Below are 17,022 nucleotides of genomic sequence, written 5' to 3' on the forward strand. Positions count from 1 at the left end.
ATTTTGTCGGGTTTTTGGAATGTTTTGGTTGGTTTTGATTTGTTTTTATGATGTATTGCCAAGTTTTTTGAATATTTTGATCAGTTCAGGCTGGTTTTCTAATGTTTTGGCATCTTTTCAGAATGTTTTGATGAGTTTTGCGGGTCTAAATAATTTTGGCGGGGTTTCAGAATGTTTTGGTTAGTTTTGATTTGTTTTTATGATGTTTAGGTGGGTTTTCGGAATGTTTTGGTTGGGTTTTAGAATGTTTTGTATTCTCTTGAGTTGTTTTTATTGTGTTGGCAGGTTTTGGAATGTTTGGATTCCTTTTGGCGAGTTTTAAAATCTTTTGGCGGGTATTTGGAATGTTTTGGCGGGTGTTCGGAATGTTTTGATTAGTTTTGACGGGTTTTGAAATATTTTGGCCGGTTTTTAGAAGGTTTCGATTTGTTTTGATTTGTTTTGATTCTGTTTAGCCCAGTGTTTGGTGTGTTTGGATTAGCTTTGTTGGGCTTGATCATGTTTTGTCAGGTTTTTTCGAATGTATTGATGACTTCTGTCTGGTTTTCTATTTTGGCGGGTTTGAAAATATTTTTGGATTAGTTTTGGCGGGTTTGAAAATATTTTGGCTCTTTGGGCAGAGATGACGGTGCCGGTTGCGGTGTGCTCCGGGGCGCTCCTTCTGCGGAAAGACGCCTGGCAGCGGCACTTGGGACAGCTCCACGTCTCCGTATTCTGCGTTTCTTGCCTTCTGCATCTCAGCAAAATGCTTTCCCACTAGGTCTAGCAAGGAGAAACTGTGGCAGCTGAGTAGATGTAGCCTGGCCCGCCCTTTGAAGTTGACAAGTTCTTGGCATCTCAGCGCCTCAATGCAAGAGCAAGGTTATCTATGGTAGGCTGGGGCAGAACTAGCAGCAAGCAGAGCAAAGTTGTCCAAGAATCGCTTCCATTGGAATGCTAATGGCAATTGAAGAGGCAGGCCAGTGGCAAGCCACTAGCTTCTAGCAGTTTGAAAGTTGCAGACACAGTGCAGGTGTTGTGCAGCTTCCTTCTTGGCCTCCTAGAAGGTGCCGCGCTCTCCGTCTCTTGCTTGCCAATATGTTGCCTTGTTCCTCTTATTTTTTGGTTGGTTTTGATTTGTTTTTATGATGTTTTGGCGGGTTTTCGGAATGTTTTGGTGGTGTTTTAGAATGTTTTGTTTTCTCTTGTGTTGTTTATATTGTCTTGGCAGGTTTTGGAATGTTTGGATTCCTTTTGGCGGGTTTTAAAATATTTTGGCGGGTATTTGGAATGTTTTGGTTTGCTTTCATTTGTTTTGATTATGTTTTGGCAAGTTATTGAAAGTTTCGATCACTTCTGACTGGTTTTCTAGTATTTTGGCATCTTTTCAGAATGTTTTGATCAGTTTTGGCGGGTTCTAAATAATTTTGTCGGGTTTTTGGAATGTTTTGGTTGGTTTTGATTTGTTTTTATGATTTATTGCCAAGTTTTTTGAATGTTTTGATCAGTTCAGGCTGGTTTTCTAATGTTTTGGCATCTTTTCAGAATGTTTTGATGAGTTTTGCGGGTCTAAATCATTTTGGTGGGGTTTCAGAATGTTTTGGTTGGTTTTGATTTGTTTTTATGATGTTTAGGTGGGTTTTCGGAATGTTTTGGTTGGGTTTTAGAAGGTTTTGTATTCTCTTGAGTTGTTTTTATTGTGTTGGCAGGTTTTGGAATGTTTGGATTCCTTTTGGCGAGTTTTAAAATCTTTTGGCGGGTATTTGGAATGTTTTGGCGGGTGTTCGGAATGTTTTGATTAGTTTTGACGGGTTTTGAAATATTTTGGCCGGTTTTTAGAAGGTTTCGATTTGTTTTGATTTGTTTTGATTCTGTTTAGCCCAGTTTTTGGTGTGTTTGGATTAGCTTTGTTGGGCTTGATCATGTTTTGTCAGGTTTTTTCGAATGTATTGATGACTTCTGTCTGGTTTTCTATTTTGGCGGGTTTGAAAATATTTTTGGATTAGTTTTGGCGGGTTTGAAAATATTTTGGCTCTTTGCGCAGAGATGACGGTGCCGGTTGCGGTGTGCTCCGGGGCGCTCCTTCTGCGGAAAGACGCCTGGCAGCGGCACTTGGGACAGCTCCACGTCTCCGTATTGTGCGTTTCTTGCCGTCTACATCTCAGCAAAATGCTTTCCCACTAGGTCTAGCAAGGAGAAACTGTGGCAGCTGAGTAGATGTAGCCTGGCCCGCCCTTTGAAGTTGACAAGTTCTTGGCATCTCAGAGCCTCAAGGCAAGAGCAAGGTTATCTATGGTAGGCTGGGGCAGAACTAGCAGCAAGCAGAGCAAAGTTGTCCAAGAATCGCTTCCATTGGAATGCTAATGGCAATTGAAGAGGCAGGCCAGTGGCAAGCCACTAGCTTCTAGCAGTTTGAAAGTTGCAGACACAGTGCAGGTGTTGTGCGGCTTCCTTCTTGGCCTCCTAGAAGGTGCCGCGCTCTCCGTCTCTTGCTTGCCAATATGTTGCCTTGTTCCTCTTATTTTTTGGTTGGTTTTGATTTGTTTTTATGATGTTTTGGCGGGTTTTCGGAATGTTTTGGTGGTGTTTTAGAATGTTTTGTTTTCTCTTGTGTTGTTTATATTGTCTTGGCAGGTTTTGGAATGTTTGGATTCCTTTTGGCGGGTTTTAAAATCTTTTGGCGGGTATTTGGAATGTTTTGGTTTGCTTTCATTTGTTTTGATTATGTTTTGGCAAGTTATTGAAAGTTTCGATCACTTCTGACTGGTTTTCTAGTATTTTGGCATCTTTTCAGAATGTTTTGATCAGTTTTGGCGGGTTCTAAATAATTTTGTCGGGTTTTTGGAATGTTTTGGTTGGTTTTGATTTGTTTTTATGATGTATTGCCAAGTTTTTTGAATGTTTTGATCAGTTCAGGCTGGTTTTCTAATGTTTTGGCATCTTTTCAGAATGTTTTGATGAGTTTTGCGGGTCTAAATCATTTTGGCGGGTTTTCAGAATGTTTTGGTTGGTTTTGATTTGTTTTTATGATGTTTTGGTGGGTTTTCGGAATGTTTTGGTTGGGTTTTAGAATGTTTTGTATTCTCTTGAGTTGTTTTTATTGTGTTGGCAGGTTTTGGAATGTTTGGATTCCTTTTGGCGGGTTTTAAAATCTTTTGGCGGGTATTTGGAATGTTTTGGCGGGTATTCGGAAGGTTTTGATTAGTTTTGACAGGTTTTGAAATATTTTGGCGGGTTTTTAGAAGGTTTCGATTTGTTTTGATTTGTTTTGATTCTGTTTAGCCCAGTTTTTGGTGTGTTTGGATTAGCTTTGTTGGGCTTGATCATGTTTTGTCAGGTTTTTTCGAATGTATTGATGACTTCTGTCTGGTTTTCTATTTTGGCGGGTTTGAAAATATTTTTGGATTAGTTTTGGCGGGTTTGAAAATATTTTGGCTCTTTGCGCAGAGATGACGGTGCCGGTTGCGGTGCGCTCCGGGGCGCTCCTTCTGCGGAAAGACGCCTGGCAGCGGCACTTGGGACAGCTCCGCGTCTCCGTATTCTGCGTTTCTTGCCTTCTGCATCTCAGCAAAATGCTTTCCCACTAGGTCTAGCAAGGAGAAACTGTGGCAGCTGAGTAGATGTAGCCTGGCCCGCCCTTTGAAGTTGACAAGTTCTTGGCATCTCAGAGCCTCAAGGGAAGAGCAAGGTTATCTATGGTAGGCTGGGGCAGAACTAGCAGCAAGCAGAGCAAAGTTGTCCAAGAATAGCTTCCATTGGAATGCTAATGGCAATTGAAGAGGCAGGCCAGTGGCAAGCCACTAGCTTCTAGCAGTTTGAAAGTTGCAGACACAGTGCAGGTGTTGTGCGGCTTCCTTCTTGGCCTCCTAGAAGGTGCCGCGCTCTCCGTCTCTTGCTTGCCAATATGTTGCCTTGTTCCTCTTATTTTTTGGTTGGTTTTGATTTGTTTTGATGATGTTTTGGCGGGTTTTCGGAATGTTTTGGTGGTGTTTTAGAATGTTTTGTTTTCTCTTGTGTTGTTTATATTGTCTTGGCAGGTTTTGGAATGTTTGGATTCCTTTTGGCGGGTTTTAAAATATTTTGGCGGGTATTTGGAATGTTTTGGTTTGCTTTCATTTGTTTTGATTATGTTTTGGCAAGTTATTGAAAGTTTCGATCACTTCTGACTGTTTTTCTAGTATTTTGGCATCTTTTCAGAATGTTTTGATCAGTTTTGGCGGGTTCTAAATAATTTTGTCGGGTTTTTGGAATGTTTTGGTTGGTTTTGATTTGTTTTTATGATGTATTGCCAAGTTTTTTGAATGTTTTGATCAGTTCAGGCTGGTTTTCTAATGTTTTGGCATCTTTTCAGAATGTTTTGATGAGTTTTGCGGGTCTAAATCATTTTGGCGGGTTTTCAGAATGTTTTGGTTGGTTTTGATTTGTTTTTATGATGTTTTGGTGGGTTTTCGGAATGTTTTGGTTGGGTTTTAGAATGTTTTGTATTCTCTTGAGTTGTTTTTATTGTGTTGGCAGGTTTTGGAATGTTTGGATTCCTTTTGGCGGGTTTTAAAATCTTTTGGCGGGTATTTGGAATGTTTTGGCGGGTATTCGGAAGGTTTTGATTAGTTTTGACAGGTTTTGAAATATTTTGGCGGGTTTTTAGAAGGTTTCGATTTGTTTTGATTTGTTTTGATTCTGTTTAGCCCAGTTTTTGGTGTGTTTGGATTAGCTTTGGTGGGCTTGATCATGTTTTGTCAGGTTTTTTCGAATGTATTGATGACTTCTGTCTGGTATTCTATTTTGGCGGGTTTGAAAATATTTTTGGATTAGTTTTGGCGGGTTTGAAAATATTTTGGCTCTTTGCGCAGAGATGACGGTGCCGGTTGCGGTGCGCTCCGGGGCGCTCCTTCTGCGGAAAGACGCCTGGCAGCGGCACTTGGGACAGCTCCGCGTCTCCGTATTCTGCGTTTCTTGCCTTCTGCATCTCAGCAAAATGCTTTCCCACTAGGTCTAGCAAGGAGAAACTGTGGCAGCTGAGTAGATGTAGCCTGGCCCGCCCTTTGAAGTTGACAAGTTCTTGGCATCTCAGAGCCTCAAGGCAAGAGCAAGGTTATCTATGGTAGGCTGGGGCAGAACTAGCAGCAAGCAGAGCAAAGTTGTCCAAGAATAGCTTCCATTGGAATGCTAATGGCAATTGAAGAGGCAGGCCAGTGGCAAGCCACTAGCTTCTAGCAGTTTGAAAGTTGCAGACACAGTGCAGGTGTTGTGCGGCTTCCTTCTTGGCCTCCTAGAAGGTGCCGCGCTCTCCGTCTCTTGCTTGCCAATATGTTGCCTTGTTCCTCTTATTTTTTGGTTGGTTTTGATTTGTTTTTATAATGTTTTGGTGGGTTTTCGGAATGTTTTGGTGGTGTTTTAGAATGTTTTGTTTTCTCTTGTGTTGTTTATATTGTGTTGGCAGGTTTTGGAATGTTTGGATTCCTTTTGGCGGGTTTTAAAATATTTTGGCGGGTATTTGGAATGTTTTGGTTTGCTTTCATTTGTTTTGATTATGTTTTGGCAAGTTATTGAATGTTTCGATCACTTCTGACTGGTTTTCTAGTATTTTGGCATCTTTTCAGAATGTTTTGATCAGTTTTGGCGGGTTCTAAATAATTTTGTCGGGTTTTTGGAATGTTTTGGTTGGTTTTGATTTGTTTTTATGATGTATTGCCAAGTTTTTTGAATGTTTTGATCAGTTCAGGCTGGTTTTCTAATGTTTTGGCATCTTTTCAGAATGTTTTGATGAGTTTTGCGGGTCTAAATCATTTTGGCGGGTTTTCGGAATATTTTGGTTGGTTTTGATTTGTTTTTATGATGTTTTGGTGGGTTTTCTGAATGTTATGGTTGGGTTTTAGAATGTTTTGTATTCTCTTGAGTTGTTTTTATTGTGTTGGCAGGTTTTGGAATGTTTGGATTCCTTTTGGCGGGTTTTAAAATCTTTTGGCGGGTATTTGGAATGTTTTGGCGGGTATTCGGAAGGTTTTGATTAGTTTTGACAGGTTTTGAAATATTTTGGCGGGTTTTTAGAAGGTTTAGATTTGTTTTGATTTGTTTTGATTCTGTTTAGCCCAGTTTTTGGTGTGTTTGGATTAGCTTTGGTGGGCTTGATCATGTTTTGTCAGGTTTTTTCGAATGTATTGATGACTTCTGTCTGGTTTTCTATTTTGGCGGGTTTGAAAATATTTTTGGATTAGTTTTGGCGGGTTTGAAAATATTTTGGCTCTTTGCGCAGAGATGACGGTGCCGGTTGCGGTGCGCTCCGGGGCGCTCCTTCTGCGGAAAGACGCCTGGCAGCGGCACTTGGGACAGCTCCGCGTCTCCGTATTCTGCGTTTCTTGCCTTCTGCATCTCAGCAAAATGCTTTCCCACTAGGTCTAGCAAGGAGAAACTGTGGCAGCTGAGTAGATGTAGCCTGGCCCGCCCTTTGAAGTTGACAAGTTCTTGGCATCTCAGAGCCTCAAGGCAAGAGCAAGGTTATCTATGGTAGGCTGGGGCAGAACTAGCAGCAAGCAGAGCAAAGTTGTCCAAGAATAGCTTCCATTGGAATGCTAATGGCAATTGAAGAGGCAGGCCAGTGGCAAGCCACTAGCTTCTAGCAGTTTGAAAGTTGCAGACACAGTGCAGGTGTTGTGCGGCTTCCTTCTTGGCCTCCTAGAAGGTGCCGCGCTCTCCGTCTCTTGCTTGCCAATATGTTGCCTTGTTCCTCTTATTTTTTGGTTGGTTTTGATTTGTTTTTATGATGTTTTGGCGGGTTTTCGGAATGTTTTGGTGGTGTTTTAGAATGTTTTGTTTTCTCTTGTGTTGTTTATATTGTCTTGGCAGGTTTTGGAATGTTTGGATTCCTTTTGGCGGGTTTTAAAATATTTTGGCGGGTATTTGGAATGTTTTGGTTTGCTTTCATTTGTTTTGATTATGTTTTGGCAAGTTATTGAATGTTTCGATCACTTCTTACTGGTTTTCTAGTATTTTGGCATCTTTTCAGAATGTTTTGATCAGTTTTGGCGGGTTCTAAATAATTTTGTCGGGTTTTTGGAATGTTTTGGTTGGTTTTGATTTGTTTTTATGATGTATTGCCAAGTTTTTTGAATGTTTTGATCAGTTCAGGCTGGTTTTCTAATGTTTTGGCATCTTTTCAGAATGTTTTGATGAGTTTTGCGGGTCTAAATCATTTTGGCGGGTTTTCAGAATGTTTTGGTTGGTTTTGATTTGTTTTTATGATGTTTTGGTGGGTTTTCGGAATGTTTTGGTTGGGTTTTAGAATGTTTTGTATTCTCTTGAGTTGTTTTTATTGTGTTGGCAGGTTTTGGAATGTTTGGATTCCTTTTGGCGGGTTTTAAAATCTTTTGGCGGGTATTTGGAATGTTTTGGCGGGTATTCGGAAGGTTTTGATTAGTTTTGACGGGTTTTGAAATATTTTGGCGGGTTTTTAGAAGGTTTCAATTTGTTTTGATTTGTTTTGATTCTGTTTAGCCCAGTTTTTGGTGTGTTTGGATTAGCTTTGGTGGGCTTGATCATGTTTTGTCAGGTTTTTTCGAATGTATTGATGACTTCTGTCTGGTTTTCTATTTTGGCGGGTTTGAAAATATTTTTGGATTAGTTTTGGCGGGTTTGAAAATATTTTTGCTCTTTGCGCAGAGATGACGGTGCCGGTTGCGGTGCGCTCCGGGGTGCTCCTTCTGCGGAAAGACGCCTGGCAGCGGCACTTGGGACAGCTCCGCGTCTCCGTATTCTGCGTTTCGTGCCTTCCGCATCTCAGCAAAATGCTTTCCCACTAGGTCTAGCAAGGAGAAACTGTGGCAGCTGAGTAGATGTAGCCTGGCCCGCCCTTTGAAGTTGACAAGTTCTTGGCATCTCAGAGCCTCAAGGCAAGAGCAAGGTTATCTATGGTAGGCTGGGGCAGAACTAGCAGCAAGCAGAGCAAAGTTGTCCAAGAATCGCTTCCATTGGAATGCTAATGGCAATTGAAGAGGCAGGCCAGTGGCAAGCCACTAGCTTCTAGCAGTTTGAAAGTTGCAGACACAGTGCAGGTGTTGTGCGGCTTCCTTCTTGGCCTCCTAGAAGGTGCCGCGCTCTCCGTCTCTTGCTTGCCAATATGTTGCCTTGTTCCTCTTATTTTTTGGTTGGTTTTGATTTGTTTTTATGATGTTTTGGCGGGTTTTCGGAATGTTTTGGTGGTGTTTTAGAATGTTTTGTTTTCTCTTGTGTTGTTTATATTGTCTTGGCAGGTTTTGGAATGTTTGGATTCCTTTTGGCGGGTTTTAAAATATTTTGGCGGGTATTTGGAATGTTTTGGTTTGCTTTCATTTGTTTTGATTATGTTTTGGCAAGTTATTGAATGTTTCGATCACTTCTTACTGGTTTTCTAGTATTTTGGCATCTTTTCAGAATGTTTTGATCAGTTTTGGCGGGTTCTAAATAATTTTGTCGGGTTTTTGGAATGTTTTGGTTGGTTTTGATTTGTTTTTATGATGTATTGCCAAGTTTTTTGAATGTTTTGATCAGTTCAGGCTGGTTTTCTAATGTTTTGGCATCTTTTCAGAATGTTTTGATGAGTTTTGCGGGTCTAAATCATTTTGGCGGGTTTTCAGAATGTTTTGGTTGGTTTTGATTTGTTTTTATGATGTTTAGGTGGGTTTTCGGAATGTTTTGGTTGGGTTTTAGAATGTTTTGTATTCTCTTGAGTTGTTTTTATTGTGTTGGCAGGTTTTGGAATGTTTGGATTCCTTTTGGCGGGTTTTAAAATCTTTTGGCGGGTATTTGGAATGTTTTGGCGGGTATTCGGAAGGTTTTGATTAGTTTTGACGGGTTTTGAAATATTTTGGCGGGTTTTTAGAAGGTTTAGATTTGTTTTGATTTGTTTTGATTCTGTTTAGCCCAGTTTTTGGTGTGTTTGGATTAGCTTTGGTGGGCTTGATCATGTTTTGTCAGGTTTTTTCGAATGTATTGATGACTTCTGTCTGGTTTTCTATTTTGGCGGGTTTGAAAATATTTTTGGATTAGTTTTGGCGGGTTTGAAAATATTTTTGCTCTTTGGGCAGAGATGACGGTGCCGGTTGCGGTGCGCTCCGGGGCGCTCCTTCTGCGGAAAGACGCCTGGCAGCGGCACTTGGGACAGCTCCGCGTCTCCGTATTCTGCGTTTCGTGCCTTCCGCATCTCAGCAAAATGCTTTCCCACTAGGTCTAACAAGGAGAAACTGTGGCAGCTGAGTAGATGTAGCCCGGCCCGCCCTTTGAAGTTGACAAGTTCTTGGCATCTCAGAGCCTCAAGGCAAGAGCAAGGTTATCTATGGTAGGCTGGGGCAGAACTAGCAGCAAGCAGAGCAAAGTTGTCCAAGAATAGCTTCCATTGGAATGCTAATGGCAATTGAAGAGGCAGGCCAGTGGCAAGCCACTAGCTTCTAGCAGTTTGAAAGTTGCAGACACAGTGCAGGTGTTGTGCGGCTTCCTTCTTGGCCTCCTAGAAGGTGCCGCGTTCTCCGTCTCTTGCTTGCCAATATGTTGCCGTGTTCCTCTTATTTTTTGGTTGGTTTTGATTTGTTTTTATGATGTTTTGGCGGGTTTTCGGAATGTTTTGGTGGTGTTTTAGAATGTTTTGTATTCTCTTGTGTTGTTTATATTGTCTTGGCAGGTTTTGGAATGTTTGGATTCCTTTTGGCGGGTTTTAAAATCTTTTGGCGGGTATTTGGAATGTTTTGGTTTGCTTTCATTTGTTTTGATTATGTTTTGGCAAGTTATTGAATGTTTCGATCACTTCTTACTGGTTTTCTAGTATTTTGGCATCTTTTCAGAATGTTTTGATCAGTTTTGGCGGGTTCTAAATAATTTTGTCGGGTTTTTGGAATGTTTTGGTTGGTTTTGATTTGTTTTTATGATGTATTGCCAAGTTTTTTGAATGTTTTGATCAGTTCAGGCTGGTTTTCTAATGTTTTGGCATCTTTTCAGAATGTTTTGATGAGTTTTGCGGGTCTAAATCATTTTGGCGGGTTTTCAGAATGTTTTGGTTGGTTTTGATTTGTTTTTATGATGTTTAGGTGGGTTTTCGGAATGTTTTGGTTGGGTTTTAGAATGTTTTGTATTCTCTTGAGTTGTTTTTATTGTGTTGGCAGGTTTTGGAATGTTTGGATTCCTTTTGGCGGGTTTTAAAATCTTTTGGCGGGTATTTGGAATGTTTTGGCGGGTATTCGGAAGGTTTTGATTAGTTTTGACGGGTTTTGAAATATTTTGGCGGGTTTTTAGAAGGTTTAGATTTGTTTTGATTTGTTTTGATTCTGTTTAGCCCAGTTTTTGGTGTGTTTGGATTAGCTTTGGTGGGCTTGATCATGTTTTGTCAGGTTTTTTCGAATGTATTGATGACTTCTGTCTGGTTTTCTATTTTGGCGGGTTTGAAAATATTTTTGGATTAGTTTTGGCGGGTTTGAAAATATTTTTGCTCTTTGCGCAGAGATGACGGTGCCGGTTGCGGTGCGCTCCGGGGCGCTCCTTCTGCGGAAAGACGCCTGGCAGCGGCACTTGGGACAGCTCCGCGTCTCCGTATTCTGCGTTTCGTGCCTTCCGCATCTCAGCAAAATGCTTTCCCACTAGGTCTAACAAGGAGAAACTGTGGCAGCTGAGTAGATGTAGCCCGGCCCGCCCTTTGAAGTTGACAAGTTCTTGGCATCTCAGAGCCTCAAGGCAAGAGCAAGGTTATCTATGGTAGGCTGGGGCAGAACTAGCAGCAAGCAGAGCAAAGTTGTCCAAGAATAGCTTCCATTGGAATGCTAATGGCAATTGAAGAGGCAGGCCAGTGGCAAGCCACTAGCTTCTAGCAGTTTGAAAGTTGCAGACACAGTGCAGGTGTTGTGCGGCTTCCTTCTTGGCCTCCTAGAAGGTGCCGCGTTCTCCGTCTCTTGCTTGCCAATATGTTGCCGTGTTCCTCTTATTTTTTGGTTGGTTTTGATTTGTTTTTATGATGTTTTGGCGGGTTTTCGGAATGTTTTGGTGGTGTTTTAGAATGTTTTGTATTCTCTTGTGTTGTTTTGATTGTCTTGGCAGGTTTTGGAATGTTTGGATTCCTTTTGGTGGGTTTTAAAATATTTTGGCGGGTATTTGGAATGTTTTGGTTTGCTTTCATTTGTTTTGATTATGTTTTGGCAAGTTATTGAATGTTTCGATCACTTCTGACTGGTTTTCTAGTATTTTGGCATCCTTTCAGAATGTTTTGATCAGTTTTGGCGGGTTCTAAATAATTTTGTCGGGTTTTTGGAATGTTTTGGTTGGTTTTGATTTGTTTTTATGATGTATTGCCAAGTTTTTTGAATGTTTTGATCAGTTCAGGCTGGTTTTCTAATGTTTTGGCATCTTTTCAGAATGTTTTGATGAGTTTTGCGGGTCTAAATCATTTTGGCGGGTTTTCAGAATGTTTTGGTTGGTTTTGATTTGTTTTTATGATGTTTTGGTGGGTTTTCAGAATGTTTTGGTTGGGTTTTAGAATGTTTTGTATTCTCTTGAGTTGTTTTTATTGTGTTGGCAGGTTTTGGAATGTTTGGATTCCTTTTGGCGGGTTTTAAAATCTTTTGGCGGGTATTTGGAATGTTTTGGCGGGTATTCGGAAGGTTTTGATTAGTTTTGACAGGTTTTGAAATATTTTGGCGGGTTTTTAGAAGGTTTAGATTTGTTTTGATTTGTTTTGATTCTGTTTAGCCCAGTTTTTGGTGTGTTTGGATTAGCTTTGTTGGGCTTGATCATGTTTTGTCAGGTTTTTTCGAATGTATTGATGACTTCTGTCTGGTTTTCTATTTTGGCGGGTTTGAAAATATTTTTGGATTAGTTTTGGCGGGTTTGAAAATATTTTGGCTCTTTGCGCAGAGATGACGGTGCCGGTTGCGGTGCGCTCCGGGGCGCTCCTTCTGCGGAAAGACGCCTGGCAGCGGCACTTGGGACAGCTCCGCGTCTCCGTATTCTGCGTTTCTTGCCTTCTGCATCTCAGCAAAATGCTTTCCCACTAGGTCTAGCAAGGAGAAACTGTGGCAGCTGAGTAGATGTAGCCTGGCCCGCCCTTTGAAGTTGACAAGTTCTTGGCATCTCAGAGCCTCAAGGCAAGAGCAAGGTTATCTATGGTAGGCTGGGGCAGAACTAGCAGCAAGCAGAGCAAAGTTGTCCAAGAATCGCTTCCATTGGAATGCTAATGGCAATTGAAGAGGCAGGCCAGTGGCAAGCCACTAGCTTCTAGCAGTTTGAAAGTTGCAGACACAGTGCAGGTGTTGTGCGGCTTCCTTCTTGGCCTCCTAGAAGGTGCCGCGCTCTCCGTCTCTTGCTTGCCAATATGTTGCCGTGTTCCTCTTATTTTTTGGTTGGTTTTGATTTGTTTTGATGATGTTTTGGCGGGTTTTCGGAATGTTTTGGTGGTGTTTTAGAATGTTTTGTTTTCTCTTGTGTTGTTTATATTGTCTTGGCAGGTTTTGGAATGTTTGGATTCCTTTTGGTGGGTTTTAAAATCTTTTGGCGGGTATTTGGAATGTTTTGGTTTGCTTTCATTTGTTTTGATTATGTTTTGGCAAGTTATTGAATGTTTCGATCACTTCTTACTGGTTTTCTAGTATTTTGGCATCTTTTCAGAATGTTTTGATCAGTTTTGGCGGGTTCTAAATAATTTTGTCGGGTTTTTGGAATGTTTTGGTTGGTTTTGATTTGTTTTTATGATGTATTGCCAAGTTTTTTGAATGTTTTGATCAGTTCAGGCTGGTTTTCTAATGTTTTGGCATCTTTTCAGAATGTTTTGATGAGTTTTGCGGGTCTAAATCATTTTGGCGGATTTTCAGAATGTTTTGGTTGGTTTTGATTTGTTTTTATGATGTATTGCCAAGTTTTTTGAATGTTTTGATCAGTTCAGGCTGGTTTTCTAATGTTTTGGCATCTTTTCAGAATGTTTTGATGAGTTTTGCGGGTCTAAATCATTTTGGCGGGTTTTCAGAATGTTTTGGTTGGTTTTGATTTGTTTTTATGATGTTTTGGTGGGTTTTCGGAATGTTTTGGTTGGGTTTTAGAATGTTTTGTATTCTCTTGAGTTGTTTTTATTGTGTTGGCAGGTTTTGGAATGTTTGGATTCCTTTTGGCGGGTTTTAAAATCTTTTGGCGGGTATTTGGAATGTTTTGGCGGGTATTCGGAAGGTTTTGATTAGTTTTGACGGGTTTTGAAATATTTTGGCGGGTTTTTAGAAGGTTTCGATTTGTTTTGATTTGTTTTGATTCTGTTTAGCCCAGTTTTTGGTGTGTTTGGATTAGCTTTGGTGGGCTTGATCATGTTTTGTCAGGTTTTTTCGAATGTATTGATGACTTCTGTCTGGTTTTCTATTTTGGCGGGTTTGAAAATATTTTTGGATTAGTTTTGGCGGGTTTGAAAATATTTTTGCTCTTTGCGCAGAGATGACGGTGCCGGTTGCGGTGCACTCCGGGGCGCACCTTCTGCGGAAAGACGCCTGGCAGCGGCACTTGGGACAGCTCCGCGTCTCCGTATTCTGCGTTTCGTGCCTTCCGCATCTCAGCAAAATGCTTTCCCACTAGGTCTAGCAAGGAGAAACTGTGGCAGCTGAGTAGATGTAGCCCGGCCCGCCCTTTGAAGTTGACAAGTTCTTGGCATCTCAGAGCCTCAAGGCAAGAGCAAGGTTATCTATGGTAGGCTGGGGCAGAACTAGCAGCAAGCAGAGCAAAGTTGTCCAAGAATAGCTTCCATTGGAATGCTAATGGCAATTGAAGAGGCAGGCCAGTGGCAAGCCACTAGCTTCTAGCAGTTTGAAAGTTGCAGACACAGTGCAGGTGTTGTGCGGCTTCCTTCTTGGCCTCCTAGAAGGTGCCGCGCTCTCCGTCTCTTGCTTGCCAATATGTTGCCTTGTTCCTCTTATTTTTTGGTTGGTTTTGATTTGTTTTTATGATGTTTTGGCGGGTTTTCGGAATGTTTTGGTGGTGTTTTAGAATGTTTTGTTTTCTCTTGTGTTGTTTATATTGTCTTGGCAGGTTTTGGAATGTTTGGATTCCTTTTGGCGGGTTTTAAAATATTTTGGCGGGTATTTGGAATGTTTTGGTTTGCTTTCATTTGTTTTGATTATGTTTTGGCAAGTTATTGAATGTTTCGATCACTTCTTACTGGTTTTCTAGTATTTTGGCATCTTTTCAGAATGTTTTGATCAGTTTTGGCGGGTTCTAAATAATTTTGTCGGGTTTTTGGAATGTTTTGGCTGGTTTTGATTTGTTTTTATGATGTATTGCCAAGTTTTTTGAATGTTTTGATCAGTTCAGGCTGGTTTTCTAATGTTTTGGCATCTTTTCAGAATGTTTTGATGAGTTTTGCGGGTCTAAATCATTTTGGCGGGTTTTCAGAATGTTTTGGTTGGTTTTGATTTGTTTTTATGATGTTTAGGTGGGTTTTCGGAATGTTTTGGTTGGGTTTTAGAATGTTTTGTATTCTCTTGAGTTGTTTTTATTGTGTTGGCAGGTTTTGGAATGTTTGGATTCCTTTTGGCGGGTTTTAAAATCTTTTGGCGGGTATTTGGAATGTTTTGGCGGGTATTCGGAAGGTTTTGATTAGTTTTGACAGGTTTTGAAATATTTTGGCGGGTTTTTAGAAGGTTTAGATTTGTTTTGATTTGTTTTGATTCTGTTTAGCCCAGTTTTTGGTGTGTTTGGATTAGCTTTGTTGGGCTTGATCATGTTTTGTCAGGTTTTTTCGAATGTATTGATGACTTCTGTCTGGTTTTCTATTTTGGCGGGTTTGAAAATATTTTTGGATTAGTTTTGGCGGGTTTGAAAATATTTTGGCTCTTTGCGCAGAGATGACGGTGCCGGTTGCGGTGCGCTCCGGGGCGCTCCTTCTGCGGAAAGACGCCTGGCAGCGGCACTTGGGACAGCTCCGCGTCTCCGTATTCTGCGTTTCTTGCCTTCTGCATCTCAGCAAAATGCTTTCCCACTAGGTCTAGCAAGGAGAAACTGTGGCAGCTGAGTAGATGTAGCCTGGCCCGCCCTTTGAAGTTGACAAGTTCTTGGCATCTCAGAGCCTCAAGGCAAGAGCAAGGTTATCTATGGTAGGCTGGGGCAGAACTAGCAGCAAGCAGAGCAAAGTTGTCCAAGAATAGCTTCCATTGGAATGCTAATGGCAATTGAAGAGGCAGGCCAGTGGCAAGCCACTAGCTTCTAGCAGTTTGAAAGTTGCAGACACAGTGCAGGTGTTGTGCGGCTTCCTTCTTGGCCTCCTAGAAGGTGCCGCGCTCTCCGTCTCTTGCTTGCCAATATGTTGCCTTGTTCCTCTTATTTTTTGGTTGGTTTTGATTTGTTTTTATGATGTTTTGGCGGGTTTTCGGAATGTTTTGGTGGTGTTTTAGAATGTTTTGTTTTCTCTTGTGTTGTTTATATTGTCTTGGCAGGTTTTGGAATGTTTGGATTCCTTTTGGCGGGTTTTAAAATCTTTTGGCGGGTATTTGGAATGTTTTGGTTTGCTTTCATTTGTTTTGATTATGTTTTGGCAAGTTATTGAATGTTTCGATCACTTCTTACTGGTTTTCTAGTATTTTGGCATCTTTTCAGAATGTTTTGATCAGTTTTGGCGGGTTCTAAATAATTTTGTCGGGTTTTTGGAATGTTTTGGTTGGTTTTGATTTGTTTTTATGATGTATTGCCAAGTTTTTTGAATGTTTTGATCAGTTCAGGCTGGTTTTCTAATGTTTTGGCATCTTTTCAGAATGTTTTGATGAGTTTTGCGGGTCTAAATCATTTTGGCGGGTTTTCAGAATGTTTTGGTTGGTTTTGATTTGTTTTTATGATGTTTAGGTGGGTTTTCGGAATGTTTTGGTTGGGTTTTAGAATGTTTTGTATTCTCTTGAGTTGTTTTTATTGTGTTGGCAGGTTTTGGAATGTTTGGATTCCTTTTGGCGGGTTTTAAAATCTTTTGGCGTGTATTTGGAATGTTTTGGCGGGTATTCGGAAGATTTTGATTAGTTTTGACAGGTTTTGAAATATTTTGGCGGGTTTTTAGAAGGTTTCGATTTGTTTTGATTTGTTTTGATTCTGTTTAGCCCAGTTTTTGGTGTGTTTGGATTAGCTTTGGTGGGCTTGATCATGTTTTGTCAGGTTTTTTTGAATGTATTGATGACTTCTGTCTGGTTTTCTATTTTGGCGGGTTTGAAAATATTTTTGGATTAGTTTTGGCGGGTTTGAAAATATTTTTGCTCTTTGCGCAGAGATGACGGTGCCGGTTGCGGTGCACTCCGGGGCGCACCTTCTGCGGAAAGACGCCTGGCAGCGGCACTTGGGACAGCTCCGCGTCTCCGTATTCTGCGTTTCGTGCCTTCCGCATCTCAGCAAAATGCTTTCCCACTAGGTCTAGCAAGGAGAAACTGTGGCAGCTGAGTAGATGTAGCCCGGCCCGCCCTTTGAAGTTGACAAGTTCTTGGCATCTCAGAGCCTCAAGGCAAGAGCAAGGTTATCTATGGTAGGCTGGGGCAGAACTAGCAGCAAGCAGAGCAAAGTTGTCCAAGAATAGCTTCCATTGGAATGCTAATGGCAATTGAAGAGGCAGGCCAGTGGCAAGCCACTAGCTTCTAGCAGTTTGAAAGTTGCAGACACAGTGCAGGTGTTGTGCGGCTTCCTTCTTGGCCTCCTAGAAGGTGCCGCGCTCTCCGTCTCTTGCTTGCCAATATGTTGCCTTGTTCCTCTTATTTTTTGGTTGGTTTTGATTTGTTTTTATGATGTTTTGGCGGGTTTTCGGAATGTTTTGGTGGTGTTTTAGAATGTTTTGTTTTCTCTTGTGTTGTTTATATTGTCTTGGCAGGTTTTGGAATGTTTGGATTCCTTTTGGCGGGTTTTAAAATATTTTGGCGGGTATTTGGAATGTTTTGGTTTGCTTTCATTTGTTTTGATTATGTTTTGGCAAGTTATTGAATGTTTCGATCACTTCTTACTGGTTTTCTAGTATTTTGGCATCCTTTCAGAATGTTTTGATCAGTTTTGGCGGGTTCTAAATAATTTTGTCGGGTTTTTGGAATGTTTTGGTTGGTT

This window comes from Passer domesticus, chromosome 5 (genome assembly GCF_036417665.1).
Source record: "Passer domesticus isolate bPasDom1 chromosome 5, bPasDom1.hap1, whole genome shotgun sequence".
NCBI lineage: Eukaryota > Metazoa > Chordata > Aves > Passeriformes > Passeridae > Passer > Passer domesticus.